The sequence below is a fragment of the Propithecus coquereli genome, unplaced genomic scaffold (assembly GCF_000956105.1).
Source record: "Propithecus coquereli isolate 6110/MARCELLA unplaced genomic scaffold, Pcoq_1.0 Scaffold443, whole genome shotgun sequence".
Classification (NCBI taxonomy): Eukaryota; Metazoa; Chordata; class Mammalia; order Primates; family Indriidae; genus Propithecus; species Propithecus coquereli.
Window position 1 is genome coordinate 158,998 of NW_012150208.1, and position 6,660 is coordinate 165,657.

Sequence of the window (6,660 nt, forward strand, 5' to 3'; positions counted from 1 at the left end):
GAGACTCTGTCTCAAAAAAAAAAAAAACAAAAAAAAAACCCTGCCCAGCCATCTGGCCTCAGCTCCTCTCTGTCCTGCGGGCAGCCTGCAGGTCTCCGACCGCGCGTGCTGTCTCAGGCGTGGAGCCTACGCTCGCTTGGCCTTGTCTGCCTGGACAACCCCTGCTCCGTCTTCATGACGCAGCCCAGGACTTGCCTCCTCAGGGAAACCTTGTCCTGTCCCACCTCCCTCCCTGGCTCAGTTCTGAGTCCCCCTGTGCTTCCCTGATGTGGTACCGTGTGGCAAGTAGGCTCAACTTGGGACAGGGGTGGCCAGTGTGTTATGCAGGACAGGTGGTTGTGAAGGTCCTTGAAGGCCACCTGACTCAGTGACAGCTTTCCTCAGCTATCTCCCTTCATTGTCATCCGCACGCATGTACTGAAAGCCTGCTGTGGTGAGGACCATGCACCCAGTGTGCCCTCGCCTTCCTTGTGCAAGCATCTGGGCTCATTTCTCAGTGTCCCCTGGAGTCAGACGAGGCCATAGGAGGACAGAGCTTAGCTAACGGGCTGTGAGTGGAAGTGACGTGTGTGCTTTCAGGCCTGGACCATAGCAACTCCTATGCTCGCTGCTCCAGGCTCCCGCGTTCCCCTTCTGCCAGCCACTTGCACCTGACAAGGCCCACAGGGGCGCGGAGCCACAAGGTGGGGGCTTGAGTTCTTGGGAGCCGGTGTGGAGGAGAGCTGCTTCTCTGGCCTGGACTCCACCCAGGACTGTTAATCTGCAAGAAACACTCTTCCATTTTGCTGTGGAATTACGTGTTTAGATCTGTTTTGTACCACAGTGTAGCGTGCCCTGACTAATATTCCTGCAGTGCACAAACCTGAGTGCAGGTGACAGAGTAAGAAAGGCACTTCGGGCCTAGGTGGCAGATTGGATATGGGAGAGGTGAGGGAGGGCGGGGCGTCAAGGCCGACTCACCGTGCTCCTGGCTGGCATGGGTGGCTGGATGGGAGAGGCACTCTCTGTGGCCAAGAGCCCCAGTAGAGGGAGGGTCTGGATTTGGGGGAACATCATGTGTTCACATTTGTACATGCAGAGATTGAGGGGCCTTGGAGACAACTCAGCAGAGATGTTAAGGATAGTTGTGCATGAGCGTTTAGAGTTCAGAAAACAGGTCTGTCCTGGGGGTCATGGGCATGTTGTTGGCAATTGAAGCCCCAACAATTCAGTTGAGTGAACGAATGAGTGAATAGATGAATTGTTGCAGAATCAGAAACTAAGGCTCAGAGAGTGTCCCCCAGGTCACTGACCTAGTGGCCGTGCTGATGCATAAAGAGAAACAAGTGCCACTGCCTCTCAGAGGGGAGAGTCCATTTTCCACTTTCGTAGGCCCCGTGCTCCCCCATCTGCAGTAGTGGCTCCTGAAATCTCTCCCTGCCCCAATGCCTGGTGCCCAGAATGCTTTATAAAAATGAGAGTCCAGCCCTAGGGGCCTGCGAGTCTGAAGTTTTAAAAGCTATGCAGGGGATTGTGGCATGAAGCCAGGCAGGGGCACTGTGCATGCAGCCTTGTGAGCTCCCAAGCAAACTGGGAGGATTAGGGTTTTGTTTGCGAATCACATATTCCATTGAGGTCTGATTCCAGAATGATGTTCTAGCCATTTCTGATTGGCCTCTGGTAGGCAGAGGCTGCCTCTGAGCCTGAAGCAGGGCGTGGGGTGAGTCTCTTCAGATCTTACTCGTCTGGTTTGAAGATTCTATTTGAGACATGTTGGGGAGTTCAGTAGACAAAGGAGTCTTCCCTTGGATGCTTCTGTTGTGATTACTGTCCTTAGTGGTAACAGCAGCTCATTTACACCAGGCATCATGTTCTCTTGATCCCTGAAGGACTACTGACAGGTGCTGTCATCCTGTTTTAAAGACAAAGAAGCTGAACTTCATGGAGGTCTGCTTTGGGATTGATATCTCAGATGCTTCCAGTCGATGAGAACAAGTTTAGGAGGTCTGGAAGGACATCAGAACCTGGTAGGGGCTGGGGTCGGCTGGACAGCACCTGTCTCCTCTGCTGGGGGCCAGTGTAACTCAGCTCCTGCTGATTGTGGATACATAAGACTTTGCCCAGTGTGACTTCACCTAACAATTTTCCAAAGGTATCTGGAAACATAACATTTTGTAGAAATGTCATAATTTATAAATGTTGTCAAGTAATTTTTTTAAACAATCAAAATATTGGCTGGGCATTGTGGCTCATGTCTGTAATCCTAACTCTCTGGGAGGCCGAGGTAGGAGGATCACTTGAGCTTAGGAATTTGAGACCAGCCTGAGCAAGAGTGAGACCCTGTCTCTACCAAAAATAAAAAAATTAGCCAGGTGTGGTGGTGCACACCTGTAGTCCCAGCTATTTGGGAGGCTGAGACAGTGGGATCGCTTGAGCCCAGGAGTTCAAGACCTGCCTGAGCAAGAGCAAGACCCCATTTCTACTAAAAAAAATAGAAAGAAATTAGCTGGACAACTAAAAATATAAAGAAAAAATTAGCAGGGCATGGTGGCGCACGCCTATAGTCCCAGCTACTCAGGAGGCTGAGGCAGGAGGATTGCTTGAGCTCAGGAGTTTGAGGTTGCTGTGAGCTAGGCTGATGACACGGCACTCTAGCCCGGGCGACAGAGCTAAATAAATTTATTTATTACATATAAATAAATAAATAAGATTAGATTAAAATACTGTGTAGGATAAGCAGGCATGTCCAAGAGTCGGCTTTAGTCCAGAAGGTGCTGGTTTGTAACCCTGGGGAAAGAGATCTTTTATTCATTCTGCAGGCACTGGCATGCCCGCTGGTTGAGTTATGGTGAAGGAGACGGACCTGGTGCAGGACCTCATGGAGCCGATAGTCAGCTTCAATGCTGTGTGGTCTTGCTCTGAGAGTGGCCCTTCCTTGGGGCATGAAAGAACGAGAAGGCAGAAGTCTGTGGATGTTGTATAGTTTGCTAGGGCTGCTATAATCAAGTGCTACAAACTGAGTGGCTTGCAACAATGGAGTTTATTCTCTCATAGTTCTGGAGGCCAGAAGTTCAAAATCAAAGTGTTGGCAGGGCCGTGGTCCTCCCCGAAGGCTCAAGTGGGAGAGGGAGTCCTTCCTTGCCTCTCCCGTAGCCTCTGGCGATGCTGGCAATCCTTGACATTCCTCAGCTTATAGACCATCACTCCAATCTCTGCCTCTGTCATTACGTGGTGTTTTCTATGTGTGTGTCCCTGTTTTTTTTTTTTGTTTTTTGGGGGTTTTTTTTGAGACAGAGTCTCACTCTGTTGCCCGGGCTAGAGTGCTGTGGCGTCAGCCTAGCTCACAGCAACCTCAAACTCCTGGGCTCAAGCGATCCTCCTGCCTCAGCCTCCCAAGTAGCTGGGACTACAGGCATGTGCCACCATGCCCGGCTAAATTTTTTTCTATATATATTTTTAGTTGTCCAGCTAATTTCTTTCTAATTTCTTTTTTTTTAGTAGAGACAGGGTCTCGCTCTTGCTCAGGCTGGTCTCGAACTCCTGAGCTCAAACGATCCACCCGCCTTGGCCTCCCAGAGTGCTAGGATCATAGGGGTGAGCAAAAGCGCCCAGCTCCTGTCTCTGTTTTTTCCCCTCTTCTTATAAGAACAGCAGTCACACTGGATTAAGGGCCTACCTTACTCCAGTATAACCTCATCTTAACTTATTACATCTGCAAAGACTCTATGTCCAAATCAGGTTACAGCCAGAGGTAGCAGGAGTTAGGACTTGCACATATCTTTTAGGGGGACACAATTCAACCTGCAACAGATGTGTGAGTAGGCAGGTGAAATTGGAGAAGAGGGAACAGGTAGAGGGAATAGCAGATGCAAAGGCCCTGAGGCAGGAGGGTGTTGGTGAGTCCCAGGAAAGAAAAGAAATTCAGCACAGCTGGAGTGGAGAGTGGCAATGAGATGTGGCTGGGATGGCTCATGCTGGGAATGGTCAGGCTAAGCTGCCGTTAGAGGGAAAAAAACCCTCTAATCTCTGTGCCGGACACACTATAAGTTCATTTCTAGCTCGTGTCAAGTCTGACATGGGCTGAACAGTTCTTCTCCATAAGGTAGCTCTGCCATGCAGAGCACATGGTCTCCAGGGGAAGAGAGGTCTGGGGGAGGCCCCCAGTCTCAGCAGCCCAAGCCTAGAAGTAACCCTTCCACTCACAGACCACACAGCAAGGGAGGATGGCAGGGGGTGGTATGGATTTCTGGAAGCCCCAACTGTCTCTCTCACTCGAGGTCAGGACTAGGACTTCATCCTCAGAGCACTGGGAAGTCAGCCAGGGCTTTCCCACAGAGGCAGTGACAAGATCTGACTTGCATGTTAGAAAGATTCCTCTGGCTAGAATAAGAGTCTGGGGTCAGCTGGCCCTGAAGCAGGGGCTAGAGCTGGTCTGGTGGGGTGCGGGAAGTGCTGGGGTGGAAGGCGGCCGCAGCAGAGGCACCGTGTGTTAGTTAACTAGTGCGACTTCCGCCTTGGAGGCTCAGCCAAAGGAAAAAAAAGAGAGAAAAATTATTTCATGTAGTTCATGTGATTAAAAAAACTATCAAAATGCATTGTGTGTATGTCCTCTTCTAGCCGATAGAGATAATACACGTTTTATGCATATATTGCTAGATAGCCTGATCCCCAAAGCTACGGTCCTGTACTCTGCAGACCTCTTAAGGGTTTTCAGGAGTAACTGAGCTCCTTGCTGACTTGAGTACCTCACTGTCATGGAAGATGCCCTCCACTCAGGGTCTGTAACTGGGGCCCAATGACAAGATCGTGTCAAGATTGTGTCAAAGGGACTTCCTACTGTTTCCAAGCAGCCTGGTGCCCTGCCTCTGGCAGAAAACACTCCCGGGTGCAATATAAAGGCATTCTGTGCTGAGACTGCCCCCCACCTGTGTGCAGTTCTTCATAGTTTATAAAGCATTTTCTCAGAATAATTTAATCCAATGGGAGATCTAATTTAGACCAAGGACCTCAGAAGATCAGAGACATCGTGTCCCACAGTAGCCAGGAGCCCTAGAAACAATCCCCAACGTGAAGTTGAAAATGCCGACTCTGTGGCCATAGTTTTAGCTGTGTGCTTTCAGTGTTCTTGTGCATAAAATATAGGTAACTGCACAAAGCTATTTTGAAGCCCCAATAAAGCACTGTTGGTGAATGCATATTGCAAACCGTGAAGCATGTTCAAATGTTATCCTTAGACTTCACGTATCATTGAAAGTGTTTCTGAGTTGTGCTAAAGGAAACCATGTGGAAGATTAAGTGAATTTATGTCCTCAGTGATGTCCTGGAGCTGCATGTATAGAATTTGACTTTGAACTTAATTTCCTGAGTTATCTTCACTACTTAAGGAGCTGTGCACATCATCTCCCGCCGACCCTTATTTCTGAGGGTTGGTGAGGGCTGGAGGCAGGAGGGGGTGGGCAGTTTGTTAGAGACTTCCTGGGAAGCCCTACCACCTGATTTCCGTGACATGACTACGGTTGTGTGGAGACATGTCACTTCTAGTTATGGAGTCTGGCCCGAAAGTGTGAAGAGGTTATGTGGGCCTTGGGGTGAACCAGAGTGCACTTGCTCAGCTGGGCATGGGTACCCCAGTTCTAGTTGACTGTTGCCCTGGGGGAAAGGCAGTGCAGGGTGGCTAAATCTTCAGATTTTTCTAAAAAAGTCTGAAAATATTTTTTCAAAACGTGAAACATTTTTCATCCTGAAGGCAACTCTGCTGGCCAGGTGGAGTTCTCCTGGGCCACCAATCTGGGCTTCAGTTTTCTCATCTAAAATTGGTGATGTTACCACCTCCTATGGGGTTGTTAGGACACAAGAAGAGAAAACAGAACGCCTGGCTGCCACACTGGGCCTGGCTGCAGGAAGCCAGGGAGAAATGTTAGCCACTTGTGTTCTGTGCTGCTGTTTGGTTAATGCCTGGGCTTCGTAGGTTGTAATCCACATCCGTTTGGGGGCTGCCACCCATATGATTAAAAGGAATCACGAGATTACCCAGGACTTTCAAGTTTGGTGATCAAGGAGATATAAATATAATAATATATTTTGTATTTTTGTGGATTAGGAAGAGAGAACTAGCCACCCTCCCTGCCAAACTCTCCAAAAACCTTATGGTTACACGAGTGATATATTTTGGTTAAAAATAAGTTTCAACAAAAACAAAGGAATTAACTCAAAGGAAAAATTTTGAGTAAACGAAAGTGTAAATGCAACATTAATTTTCAAGGCGGTGCGGAGCGACCTAAGATTGAGAAACACCATTGGCACCAGACACCTGGTGAACCCCCCACCCCCCGGTCTCTGGGGAAGGCGATCAAAAGGGCAGCAACGTTAAGGACGGTGGCTTCCATTCCGATCACTCTAACCCGTGCTGAGGAAGACTTGGAGGACCCCACTCGCCCCATCTTGGAAGCCCGGGATCTGCCACTTCCAGCGGGGCGACCTTGGGCTGGGAGACTTTCCTCGGCTCCAGTTTCCTCTTTTGGGAAATGGGGGGGCCAAGGCCGCCAATGCTGGGATGGGGTGCACCAGGGCGAGAGGCTGCTGCCTTAGAGAGAGGAGGGTCCAGCTCGGGCCCGCCCGCTGCTAGGCTGGGGCTACTGATCGCTCAAGACACATCTCCCCGCCTGGCCTCAGGAACCCTTC